The sequence below is a fragment of the Etheostoma spectabile genome, chromosome 10, assembly GCF_008692095.1.
Source record: "Etheostoma spectabile isolate EspeVRDwgs_2016 chromosome 10, UIUC_Espe_1.0, whole genome shotgun sequence".
Classification (NCBI taxonomy): domain Eukaryota; kingdom Metazoa; phylum Chordata; class Actinopteri; order Perciformes; family Percidae; genus Etheostoma; species Etheostoma spectabile.
The window spans coordinates 27,390,654-27,404,735 of record NC_045742.1 but is presented as its reverse complement, the minus strand read 5'-3'; the positions used below and the strand labels follow the sequence as shown (position 1 = coordinate 27,404,735).

Sequence of the window (14,082 nt, the reverse complement as noted above, 5' to 3'; positions counted from 1 at the left end):
CATTATTGAGAGGACGCTGCTGGAGCAGTTTACCAACCGCAACCTGAGCTTCGATGAGAGAGCCATCAGTATCATGAGGGAAGCCCGAACCAAGCTACTTCTCATCAAGCCAGAGGACATGGATATGGATGAGTACTTGCAGTGGCATGACGACAACAGGTTGTTCAGAACGTTATTTGTCTACCTGCTGACTGGACTGGAACACTTCCAGCATGGGAAGATGCGGGAGGCACTGATATTCCTGGCTCTTGCGTACGAGACTAACCTCACCCTGCTGAAGAAAGGAGAGAAACGTGGCAAAGACAAGTCTCTTATTGCCGTTTACAGAAGGAAATGCCTCACTGCATTAAATGAAAGTGCATTGCAGCTGTTTTGCAGCGGTGAGGAGACCAATGTGGAGGAGGGCATCGCCATTATGGACGAGGCCGTCATCCTCTACCTTCACCTGATGAGTCGGGACTCGGCTTTATCCCATGAGGACCGGGACGCCATGGAGAGCATCCACAGCCACTGGTGCTGCTGCCCGCGCCAGGACATGGATGACTCATTGCAGGTTAAGCTGGGGTAGTTTCTGCCCAGGGTTCTTGATGGATCAGCTGAGACAGTAGTTCTTAAAGATCCACCCAAAGTCCATGTCAACCAGGCCCACGACCTGTGCAGTTGCCTGGCCGCTGTCATGGAGTCCATCCACAGCACCTCGATAGTAATTGTTAAGTAACGCCCTAAATGAAACCCCCAACAACCTCCTTGAAGCGTGCGTCTGACCTACAAGCAACTTGGCTGATAGCTCCTTCTGTGCTGACAGACTGTGGGGTTGAGACAGTATGTAGTTTTCAACAAGCCAAATTATGTATTTCATTTTTCGGCTGGTTTACTACACACCACAAGCATATCATTTTGATGGTTGTCAGCACATGAATACATGCTCATTACAACAGCATTACCATGTCACCCAAAAGCTTCTGGAAAAGCTTCCATTATATGCCTTCTGTTCTGCATGCCCACCAGCATCAGCAACCCCCAGTTTGCTGAAAAAATACTAACAGTGTTTAAAAATCATATTGGCCCCTAAGAAGCAGCAGGTTATGCAAAAGGGCCCAAACGGTAGCAGCCCACTGTAAAAAAGAAAAGTTCTTCCACGACCCGCAAAACAATAGTTTTTTGTAGTACCAGAAATCAGTTTACATCTAAAAGCATTTCTTAGACCTTCTCTTTGACTTTGAGTACACCCTCTTGGTACCATCTCCAAAGAGCACATTACTTACTGTCAAGGCCAGTTCTGCTACTAGTGGCTCTGGTCTTTTTCCTAAAAACTGTAGAGAGACTGTAAAGGTTTTCAAGCTTTAACCAGATTCTTGTCAACCAAACAATTGTTCATTTAACCAACCTGCAGAACACACCTCATCAGTAGGAAAACAGGGAGGCTATAACCAGAGGTGGGTAGTAACGAGTTACATTTACTCCGTTACATTTACTTGAGTAAGTTTTTGAAAAAATGTTCTAGGAGTAGTTTTAAATCACTATACTTTACTTTACTTGAGAGATAGTGAAAAATAAACTGTACCTTACTCCGCTACATTAGGCTACAAGGAGCTCGTTACTCGTTACTAAGCTTCATTGTTTTTACCCAGCGTACGTCTCATTTTAATGTTTTATTTTGACAGAGAGAGAGAGCTTCCGCTGAACGTGACTGTGCTTAACCAATCACAAGTCGTTGTGCAGTCACGTGACCGTAGTCGTTTCAGCAGCGGGACAGGTTAGCTTACAGTCGTAGCAAAGCAAAGAAGAAACAGCAGCTACGTTATGCGGTGTGTTCAGGGTCTACACAAAACAACGGACATGTGAGCGTTCAACAACTAACATCTAACCTGAGGAGACGTAGCGGTGGTTGTAGTTCTGCTGTGGAGAGGTGGACTTTGTCTTTTAGGTACATACAGTATGTTGCAGATCCATCCAAATTTATGTGTGACAAGTCTTCAAGTAAGCTATTTTGTAATAATTAATTAAAATTAAGTAAAAAAAGTTTATTTTTAGTGATGGATGAACTATAATTTGCCTAAAGATAATTATTTTGTATCTTTGTCGGTCTGATTGATGCTTAATGTGTTGAGAAATAAATCAGACGTTACTCAACAGTTACTCACTACTTGAGTAGTTTTTGTTACCTGGTTTACTTTCAGAATAATATGACTCAAGTAAAAGTAAAAGTAGTCATCCAATAATTACTTGAGTAAAAGTAAAAAGTACTTGATGAAAACACTCAAGTAGTGAGTAACTGTTGAGTAACTCTGATTTATTTCTCAACACATTAAGCATCAATCAGACCGACAAAGATACAAAATTATCTTTAGGCAAATTATAGTTCATCCATCATAAAAATAAATTTTAATTAATTTATTAATTACAAAATAGCTTACTTGAGAGACTTGTCACAATAAATTTGGATGGATCTGCAACATACTGTATGTAACCTAAAAGACAAAGATCCACCTCTCCACAGCAGAACTACAACCACCGCTACGTCTCCTCAGGTTAGATGTTAGTTGTTGAACGCTCACATGTCCGTTTGTTTTGTGTAGACCCTGAACACACCGCATAACGTAGCTGCTGTTTCTTCTTTGCTTTGCTACGACTGTAAGCTAACCTGTCCCCCGCTGTGAAACGACTACGGTCACGTGACTGCACACGACTGTGATTGGTTAAGCACAGTCACGTTCAGCGGAAGACTCTCTCTCTCTGTCAAAATAAAACATTAAAATGAGACGTACGCTGGGTAAAACAATGAAGCTTAGTAACGAGTAACGAGCTCCTTGTAGCCAATGTAGCGGAGTAAGGTACAGTTTATTTTTCACTAATCTCTCAAGTAAAGTAAAAGTATAGTGATTTAAAACTACTCCTAGACACATTTTTTTTTTCAAAAACTTACTCAAGTAAATGTAACGGAGTAAATGTACTCTTACTACCCACCTCTGGTTATGCCTCCCTGTTTTCCTACTGATGAGGGTGTTCTGCAGGTTGGTTAAATGAACATTGTTTGGTTGACAAGAATCTGGTTAAAGCTTGAAAACCTTTACAGTCTCTCTACAGTTTTTAGGAAAAGACCAGAGCACTAGTAGCAGAACTGGCCTTGACAGTAAGTAATGTGCTCTTGGAGAGGGTACCAAGAGGGTGTACTCAAGTCAAAGAGAAGGTCAAGAAATGCTTTTAGATGTAAACTGATTTCTGGTACTACAAAAAACTATTGTTTTGCGGGTCGTGGAAGAACTTTTCTTTTTAACAGTGGGCTGCTACCGTTTGGGCCCTTTGCATAACCTGCTGCTTCTTAGGGCCAATATGATTTTAAACACTGTTAGTATTTTTTCAGCAAACTGGGGGTTGCTGATGCTGGTGGCATGCAGAACAGAAGGCATATAATGGAAGCTTTTCCAGAAGCTTTTGGGTGACATGGTAATGCGGTTTGTAATGAGCATGTATTCATGTGCTGACAACCATCAAAATGATATGCTTGTGGTGTGTAGTAAACAGCCGAAAAAATGAAATACATAATTTGGCTTGTTGAAAACTACATACTGTCTCAACCCCACAGTCTGTCAGCACAGAAGGAGCTATCACCAAGTTGCTTGTAGGTCAGACGCCACCGCTCAAGGAGGTTGTTGGGGGTTTCATTTAGGGCGTTACTTAACAATTACTATCGAGGTGCTGTGGATGGACTCCATACAGCGGCCAGGCACTGCACAGGTCGTGCGGGTTGACATGGACTTTGGTGGATCTTTAAAACTACTGTCTCAGCTGATCCATCAAGAACCCTGGGCAGAAACTACCCCAGCTTAACCTGCAATGAGTCATCCATGTCCTGGCGCGGGCAGCAGCACCAGTGTGCTGTGGATGCTCTCTGGCGTCCCGTCCTCATGGATAAAGCCGAGTCCCGACTCATCAGGTGAAGGTAGAGGATGACGGCCTCGTCCATAATGGCGATGCCCTCCTCCACATGGTCTCCTCACCGCTGCAAAACAGCTGCAATGCACTTTCATTTAATAGTGAGGCATTTCCTTCTGTAAACGGCAATAAGAGACTTGTCTTTGCCACGTTTCTCTCCTTTCTTCAGCAGGGTGAGTTAGTCTCGTCACGCAAGAGCCAGGATATCAGTGCCTCCCGCATCTTCCCATGCTGGAAGTGTTCCAGTCCAGTCAGCAGGTAGCAAATCACGTTCTGAACAACCTGTTGTCGTCATGCCACTGCAAGTACTCATCCTATCCATGTCCTCTGGCTTGATGAGAAGTAGCTTGGTTCGGCTTCCTCATGATACTGATGGCTCTCTCATCGAAGCTCAGGTTGCGGTTGGTAAACGCTCCAGCAGCGTCCTCTCAATAATGCGATTGGGTGCCTTGTTCTGGAAGAAGTAGACCAGAGCGTGCTGCAGACAGCATCCTCCTGGGGTGTCCCCCTTGGAGAGCTCATACAAGCGGGAATACTCCTTTGGGAAAACCTTGATGAGGCCACCTCAGGGCCTTCTTTATTGAAGGTTTGTCTGGCCTTGGCGACGGCTAGAATTACACCTGTCGTAGCTGAGAGTCACATCATCTCTTCATTGTATCCGTCAACATCAGCTCTCACCATGATCCGGCCCACACTGGGATCTCCCACCTCCGAGACCTTGTTCTCATTCTGTTGCTGTCTGGCCGGACCCTTCCTGCTGCTGATCATCCTCCAGCTTTGCTTCATGATCAAGAGCTTCTCTGAAGCTCTGACGCGCCTTTAGCTTGAGGGCCAAGGCCTGCCGCCTGTGTGTCGTCCTTCCTACAGAAGGTCAGATGGTGCCAGGTTAAAAGCTCTGCTTCAGGGCCAGAAATATGACTCTGAAGCTCCTTCTCAGCTGAGGCGGAACTCTGGCTGGGCCCCAGTGTGAGGGCTCTGTGGTGGTGGTGTTAACTTTCTTGGTTCTTCTTTAGGCTTCTTTCTGGGATCTGGCTCAGGATCCTTCTCTGCCTCTGGGTCTGGTTGTGGCTCTGAAGAAGCTCCCTGCTCCAGTTTCTCAGTGGATGGTCCACTAGTGTGTTGGGTTTATATTGTCTGGACTGGGTTTTGTGGGCAGCTGTAGATTCTCCCTGTGGGGCTGCGCCGCCAGAACTGCTCCTCCCATTTCCCTGAGCTCCTGCTGGAACCAGCGGTATCCTCATGGACGTAGCGTCTGCGGATGGATGGCAGCAAGTCCATGCCATTCAGCACCTGGCCTGTCTCATTATCTGTGGCTTCTGAAATGATCTGGGTGGCCTGTCATCAATGTACATCAGGCAGTAGCACTGGTGTCGTTCAATCCCCCAAATGAGTCTCGCTCCAGTCCAGCTCCTCCGATGACTCAGTGATGCTTATGTCATTGTACTTCATTCACAGCGCTGGTTGCATGGCGCGATGTAGGCCCAGTAATGCCCTTCATGAACAAGGCTGCATGGAGCCGGTAGGGTCCTGACAGAGACGTTTGTCTGAGTACATGCCATCCACCTCTGAGTAAGCCTATCATGCTGGTCTTTATCTCATTTATGTTGTTTCTACTTCGGTCCTCCATCACTGTAGGCAAGTCTTAACAAGTGCAGCTCTTCTTCAGTGATGCTGTGTGGGGCTGTGTGGGGTGGGCAGTCAATGGGGTACTGCCCTGTGTAAAGGGCTTGTATATGGGGGTCCGCTAGCAACTGGAAACAAGCCCCTTCGATGAATCTAGGTCCTCAGGTTCTCTGTTGTCTTTGGAGACTTGTTCACTGAAGGTGGTTGCAAGAGTCGGAGAAGTTGGTTTCAGATCTTCAGCTGGGGAAACACTCGAAGGCTTGGTGGTAGCAAACTCCAGCACAAACTGCAGCATATCAGCCAGAAGTTACTTGGTAGGTCCCAGCCATAGTTTTTGTAGCACTATAGTTTCTGTTGGAGGACTGCAAGTTGCTCCTTGAGTTTTTACACTTCTCCTCTCCTCTATGGTTCTGTTCTATGTTTTTGTGAAGATATCTGTACTATAAATGATTTTTGAAAACTCCAGTTCTTGTGTATCTTTTTAGATACACAAGCTGGGTGTTGAATTTAAATCTAGACACTTCAAATGTCAAGACTGGTGGTACTTTTTGAACAATCTTTCAGGGCCATGTGTGACGCTGTGATCTGAATGTAGTGACTATCTCCTTTCTCAACCATGGCACGTTCAAGGCATTCGTCCAGGTTGTTGAAAGCCGTTGACTTGCAGGGGTACTGGCCAAACTGCTCCATATTACATAAGTCTTACCTTCGGGTCTTCTTTCTGTCACAAAGGTACCATAGAAAAGCTAAACCATGGGGTTTTGTTGTTTTGTCTTCCACGTTATCTTTGGCAGCCAGCTGAAATGCATCCCTAGCCAGTCAAGCAGTTTGTGGGAGAATCTTGTTGGGCCTCGCTGGTCCTGAAGTTGTCTCGTATAACTCCACTGCAGCAGAGGGATCCACAAACCTGCAGTGGAGCCCCACCTGAGAGCAACAGACAGCACAGCTCCTGCATGAAAGCTATGTTCCTCATGTCAGAGTGGCTCTCACAGTTCTCCATTTTTCTCTCTGACAGATGGTAGTTAAGAACCAGCCTCCTAAAACAGCAGTTGGAACAGTGACTGGATGACAGCACTGACCACAGCTGTTGCCAACATTGCGAATGCCCACGGACCAGTCATCCAGTCCGCAAGGCTGCACATCTCAGTCGGGGCTTCACTCTCTTCCTCTTCATTCTCTCTGCATTCTCCTCTCCGCTGGCCTCCAGAGCCCTATAAAATTATCTCTCCTCTTCCTGGCCATTGTGGGATTCCTGTAGGCTGAGTTCTCTGGCGTCTGCAGTTCATCTTTAGGAAGTCCTTTTCCGGCCCTTCCAGCCCTGCAGAGGCCCCTGACTCCTGTGGCTCTCCAGGATTCTGAACCTCTGCAGACTGGGTTGTCAGCAGTCCAACAGCATCCTTGGATGCCAGTGATCTCCATTAGCTGGTTCATGAGATTTTACTTGAGTTTGTTGAGTTTTCAGTCTGTTCACCTCTCATTGCAGATACAAAAAGATGTCAATTTTTTCCTGTTTTCACCAAATGCTCACCCTGACTCCAAGTCAAACCAACTCCATCCGTTAAACGCAGAGATTAAAATTCAAAGTTGAAGCAGAATCTGTTGCCACCATCAAAGTGGTTTACCGCAGATGAGTAGTAGTCTGCAGCAGTGCATCATGGGGGATTAAGTCTGTTGCAGTTCCCCACAGAGGCCTGTTGATCAAAACACAGTATTCCTCCAACCTGGTTGTGAGAGTGCACTGAGCTGGGGAGGCGCTAAGCATTAAAGACTGGACTCCTATCCTGTCCCATAGAGCGGTTTGATTATGTGTCCCTGAAATAAAAAAAGAATGGGTATTTGTCATCCAGGGCCCCTTGGTGCGTAATGCTGTGTTCACTACCTCGTGCAGGTTTGACCACAATCATATTGGGATCTTTGTAATTTTAGCATTGTTTGTCATGCGAAATGTGCCAGTGTAGATACCAACAATGTTTGTCCTTGGTCTCAACCATGACGAAATAGGCACTATTTTCAGACTCAGAATCAGAATCAGAAATACTTTAATTATGCCCAAGGGAAACTCTGTGTTGCAGTTGTACAAAAAGTATAAATATCAGAGTAGAAATATAATAAAGACATTTAAGGAGTGTGGATATTACGGTATTTACATACTTAAAAGAATATTTGATAGGTTTAATATTAACATAATTAAGGAGTTGTAATGGTGAAAAGAGCCTGGGTCTGTCCGAGGTTTCTTCCCAAAGGGAGTTTTTCCTCGCCACTGTCGCACTGTTGCTTGCTCTGGAGGAAACTACTAAAACTGTTGGGTCCTTGTAATTCTGGAGTGTGGTCTAGACCTACTCTATCTGTAAAGTGTCTCGAGATAACTTGTTTATGAATTGATACTATAAATAAAACTGAAATTGAAATTGAAAAGTAATAATAAAATAACAATAATAGAAGCAGTTGAGTATTGCACACATTTCAGGCTGGTGTTATTGCAAAAAACAGATATATTGTCCATTTTAACCTCTCTAGGTTTCTGTGTGTCAGACACTTAGCGAGGAGTTATAATGTTTGATGGCCACAGGCAGGAATGACTTCCTGTTGCGCTCTGTGGTGCATTTGTGGAGAATGAGTCTATCACTGAAAGGGCTTCTGTGGATGAGCAGCAAGCCATGGAGTGGTGCATAACATTGTCCAAGATGGCATGTTTGGACAACGTCCTCCTCTCTGACACCACCAACAGAGAATCCAGCTCCACCCCCACAATGTCCTCTGCCTTGCTGATCAGTTTTTTGATTTTTGCACCACTATTTTGCTTTGTACCCAGCGCTGTCGTTACTGGCTTCATAACATAATCCAAGGTTTCACAGCGCATGAATTACACCACCTCTCCCGATATGCATCTGGATGGCTGCTACTTCCTGCGTTACTTGAGGTATAAAAGAAGTTATCTTGTTGATTGACTATTTTGGTGCACTGTTCTGGGTTCATTAAATCATCCGAGGGCGGACAGCTAGGATGTGAATGATTTGACAACACAATGGTTAAGGTTAGGTTTAGGCACAAAACGACTTGTTAGGTTCAGGGAAAGGTAATGGTTTGGGTTAAAAAGGATTAAGGTTAGGGGGGCCTTGTCGTCATGGTTATAATAACTCATCACCACACCCCACATCATCCCTGTGTAGTCTATCACAACATCAAACTTTTTCCACCTTTGCTCCTGACAAACAAAAGGCATTTTAACAACTTATTGCATTTTGTTGTGTGCAAAAGCCTCACCATGTTTTATTGTAATGTGGTAAGAGATCTTGAGAAGTTCTGAGAAAAACGGCTGTAAAGGTTATCAGGTAGTATACATGGCCTCCAAATCTTTACATTTGTGGGGTTATCTGTCACTTTCAAATGTACTCCGGGATTAAGGAATAACCTATGCCCATTCCACAGACAGGCTGCTCAGCTGGGTTTCTGCATGGGTTAGCTCAGCTACTCACTGCAAACACCCGGACTATCAGCTTCAATTGGCTTGGACTTCATGCATGTGTAAACAACTGTTCACATTTTGCTTTGGACTGTCTGACCCCTAATTTGCTTTGCTATGTGTATTTTAATTTGTTTTTCATACCGGCTGCACCCAACATTTCCCTCGCTGGTGAATAAATATTGAATATGATCATTGTAGAAAGGCCCAAACACACACACACCACACACACACACCCACACACACCCACACAACCTGATCTCACAGAATTCCATGAAAGAACAGGCCCCTTAAAAGAGAATTCCAGTCGATTCCAACACGTAGCTCTGTTGTTTGAATGTGGAGTGCTGTCAGTAGAGAAAAACTGAAACCAATCGGGTGCTGCCTACACCGTTATCCTCCTGCTAGGTTAGCACCCAACGGCTTAAAACGGGCAAGTTTTAAACGTGTTTTTAGCCTCTAAAACATGCTCAAAATGTCATTACATTACCTATTCATGTTTAGTTATTCCTTCCGAGTGCACACAGCGAATTTCACTGCAGTAGATGTTGACAGTAAGGCTATTTCGACTATGTGTGGACTTCCACAAAAGCAGAAATAAACAGAGTTACGTACACTGGCTAATTAACGCAACTTTTAAGACGTTTTCTTTTTGTTGTTTTCGTCATCAACCATGGCCAAAATAGGCACTATTTGTACCACTATTTTGCTTTGTACCCAAACCTGTCGTTTACTGGCTTTCATAATACCCAAGGATTTCACAGCGCAGTGATTACACCACCTTCTCCAGGAAATGCTCTGGATGGCTGCTTCTTCCTGTGTCTACTTGAGGTATTAAAGAAGTTATCTTTGTTGATTTGACCAGTTTTGGTTAGTTTTGTTCTGGGTTCATTAAATCATCCGAAGGGCGCACAGCTGGCATGTGATCATATGACAACACAATGGTTAAGGTAAAGTTTAGGCGCAAAAACAACTTGGTTAGGTTCAGGGAAAGATAATGGTTTGGGTTAAAAATGATTAAGGTTAGGGGGCCATTGACGTCATGGTTTCCATGATACACACTTGGTTTAAAGTTAGGGAATGATGGTGGTAATGGTAAAAGAAACCAGTGTTTGACTGTTGATAACAGCGATCTCCTTTGCTAAAGTTTGGCTGCCTCATCCCAACCCCACATCATCGCTGTGTAGCTCTATCACAACACAAACTTTTTCCTCCTTTGCTCCTGACAAAAAAAGGCATTTTAACAGCTTAAAAGCTGAGTGCTGGTATTTTTTACTAGGGGGAGACAGGTTTCAACGTTCTTATACATGGAAAAATGAAAAATCTGCAGACAAACCAAAGACAAGTGCCCAAAGGTTTGGTTCAGGCCAGCGGCCCTCTTCCATCTCTTATCATGCATTTCCTTGTGAAGATGATGGCAGGAACACTTCCTTCCTGTCAGATTGCTTACAGCCGATTACTTTTTTTCTGTTCTTTTTCTATTTGTGGTAATTGCATTCAATATTAGACACCTGGTCAGAATTCAATTCAACCATTTAAAATAATTTCTAAAGTTAGGTCTGTGTCTATTTCTGACCTTGAAAAAGGTAACAAATTGGATTGAGTGTGTGCTGTTGCCACCACAGCCTCACCATGTTTTATTGTAATGTGTGTAAGAGAATCTTGAGAGCTGGATAAACGGCTGTAAAATGTTATCAGGTATCCGCATGTTACATTTGTGGGTTTTATCTGTCCCTTTCATCTGTACTCTGGGATTAAGGAATCAACCTTTGCCCATTCCACCGACGAGGCTGCTCAGGGCTTGTTATCTGCATGGGTTAGACTCAGCTAATGACATTTCAGAACCGCAAGGTTGTTTCAGAAGTATCACTGAAGAGACCAGGACCATCAGCTTCAATTGGCTTGGACTTCATACTGTATAAGCTATGTTGCACTTTTTGCTTTGGATGTCTGACCCCTAATTTGTTTTGCTATGTGATTTTTAATTTATTTTTTCACACTGGCTGCAACCAGCATTTCCCTTGGCTGGTGAATAAGATATTGAATATATCTTCTTAGAAAGACCCAAACACACACATACAACAACCACACACCACACACACAACCTGATCTCACAGAATTCCATGAAATGAACACAGGCCCTTAAACGAGAATTCCAGTCGATCCAACACCTAGCTCTGTTGTTTTGAATGTGGAGTGCTGTCAGTAGAGCGAAAACTGAAACCAATCTGCTGGCTGCCTACACCGTTATCCTCCTGCTAGAGTTAGCACCCCAACAGGCCAAACAGGGCAAGTTTTAAACGTGTTCTTAGCCTCTAAACATGCTCAAAATGTCATTAAATGTGCCTACCCATGGTGAAATGATTCCTTCCAAATGAACACAGCACATTTCACTGCAGTAGATTTGACAGAAAGGCATGTGTTTGCTATGTGTGGACTAGAATCAGAAAACAGGAAAAAACAGAGGTATGTTGCACTGGCTGAATTAACGCAACTTTTATAAGAGGCTAAAAACAAGTTTAAAACTTACCCTGTTTAAGCTTGTTGGGACAAAATTTATCAGGAGGATAACTCGGTGTAGAAAGCACCGATTGGTTTCATTTTTCTCTCAATCGACAGCACTCCACATTTATACAACAGAGCTACTTGTTGGAATCGACCGGAATTCTCTTTTAACTCAAATTTGTGGCAGTTTCACGGAATCACAAAAGATTTCTGTGATGGGCCCCACAGAAGACTTTTGGGAAATGAACACGGTCCCTTAAGTTAAGGAAAAGGTTGTGGGTGGGCTTATGGTTCTGTGACAAGCAGGAAGAATTGTTACGGATGGTTTTAGAAAAGAAGAAAGTGACTTTAGGAAACATCACCACGGGACTTGATCCCCGGTCTCCCGGTGAAACTCCTGTGTTTGACCCATCCACCACCCCCAACCGATCTCCTTACGCAGTTTTGATCTTTCATACTACTCACTACCATAGTCCGGTCCCATGCTACGTAATCTTCTCATTGACTTTAAATTGGCATGGTTTTCCGTGGTTAATGCAGTGTTTAAAGTTTTGTGATCATTTCACAGAATTCTGTGGTACCATGGTGCGCATGCACCACACACACACACACACACACACACACCACGCTGAGGACAAGCACAAGCATCTCCCCTGCTGCATGTTGTGCACAAACAACTCATGTCACTTTTCCGGTCACGCACGCTTTCTCCATTGCCAAATTTGAATAGATGGTGATCCATAAATATTTAATTGGCCCCTTGTCCCCCCCCCCGAGAGGAACTACAAACCCCTCAATGTCTGACTAACAAGACTGAGGGAAGAGGAAGAATAAACTCAGTATGGAGAAGACAGAAAAAGAAAGGGCAGGAATAAACATATGATGTTTTTGTGTCGTAAGACACCAGCAAAGCGAAACGGGTTGTTATTCCAAATTGGTGGTGCTTCAACAGCACAGCGTGACAGTGATGTTCCATTGACTTCATTGCAGGAATGGAGACAGTGACGGTGAGAGAGTGACAGAAGGAAGGAAGGCCAAAGGAGGACAGAGAGCAAGGGACAGAGGAAGGGATGCTACAACTGTGGACTACACAATGTCACCCAACTTCATAAAAGGAGATGAATAGACTGAGTTGAATAAAAGGGCAGGGAGGGTGCATGATGCCCAGTGTGATGGATGGATGAGAAACATGAAAAAAGAGATGGAGATGGGATGATTCATCCTCTCTCCCCCTTTTTCATGTATATGCTGTTCATTAAAAAATGCCACATTTAAAACATATGAAATATATGATGATGACTTGACGGTTTTTGTCCCAGGCCTGATTACCATACAGTGATAGCAATTAAAAATGTCAACTTTTCCACTACAGTGTGGTTGTAGCTCCCCTGCATAGTTTGTAAATGTGAAACTATTTGTTCAACAAAACACGATAGGTCTACAGAAAGGGCAGGAGAATTTTTTTTGAGGTTTAACGGGCTAATACCAACTGTGATGCATCACATCGTGATTAAATCACTAAGCTATTTCTTCCTCCTTTGGTTGCCGGACAACAGAAACAACAAATATTTAAATGAGACTGCATTAAAACACAGTATGGGGACCTCAAAAGGGCAGGAGGACCAGAACAGAGGTGTAACCACCTTGACGCCCCACGAGTACAATAAAAACAACTTTGGTCAGAAATCCTTTTTCTACACATATACCACGATTTGGAATGGCATCCCACATCACATCAGACACTATCATCCATCACATATTCAAAAAGCAATACAAACAGCTCCTTTTTAACAGTTACCTTACAGACATTAGCTGTCATCATTATCAGTATTGTCCACAGCCTTTGTTTGCACTGTTTGTATTTGTCCTAGCCATGCCGATGTCTTGTCCTAACTGTTTCTATCCTATGTGCCTAAACTGTATTTTGTTTTAGTTTTTCCAAATTTTCGAGTCTATATCAATGTCCTGTACAAATGTACACAAAAAACTGTCAGCCCGTTATATTGTAATGTATTTACTTTTAACTTTTGTGTATAATATATGATGTATGTATGTGATGGGCTTTCTCTCTAGCTTCTCCAGACCAGGAGGACTTTTTGTCATTCTGGATAAAAAAAAAAAAAATCAGCTTCCCTTTGTGAGGTTTAATGTGAAAAAAGTACTATGGAGCTTCCTTTTGTGTCTTTCCAGGTAATTATTATGTTGAGCATTGGGCACAGATTCCCTCACCTACAGCAGCTCGCAACCATCCACTTTTGTTTTGCATCTTTACAGAAAGCAGAAGTACAAACCGCAATGTAAAATGCTATATTAAGTAAGCATGTGATAGCTTGTCATTTTCTGCCACTAGTGCCATTTTTTTCTACTAGCAGACTGACCCTCCAAGTGTGTGAACTCCAAGTGTGTGCACGCTTCAGTGCACAAGTGTATCTATCTTCTCATTTAACGTTTATGGTATTATTTCACCAGGTGGAACTACTCCTTTAAGACCGGCAACTCATGCTTGGTTAAGTACCGAAAAGATTTGGTTTAGCAGGAAGAAATATAACTTAAGC

General features: G+C 43.5%; 1 long non-coding RNA gene and 2 pseudogenes across 1 annotated transcript in view; 1 reads left to right on the top strand and 2 right to left on the bottom strand.

Annotated features, from left to right (window-relative positions):
* LOC116697179 (ubiquitin carboxyl-terminal hydrolase 28-like) overlaps positions 1 to 872 on the top strand; it is a 3,579-nt pseudogene extending 2,707 nt beyond the window's left edge.
* Positions 873 to 2,275: 1,403 nt separating this feature from the next.
* LOC116697189 (uncharacterized) overlaps positions 2,276 to 14,082 on the bottom strand; it is a 26,635-nt gene continuing 14,828 nt past the window's right edge. The window contains exons 2-3 of the long non-coding RNA XR_004333954.1: positions 3,133 to 3,147; positions 2,276 to 2,286 (exon numbers count right to left, since the gene is read on the bottom strand). This is a non-coding gene — a long non-coding RNA (uncharacterized LOC116697189). The remainder of the gene's footprint in view (positions 2,287 to 3,132; positions 3,148 to 14,082) is intronic.
* Positions 3,648 to 7,037, bottom strand: LOC116697180 (ubiquitin carboxyl-terminal hydrolase 28-like; annotated as a pseudogene).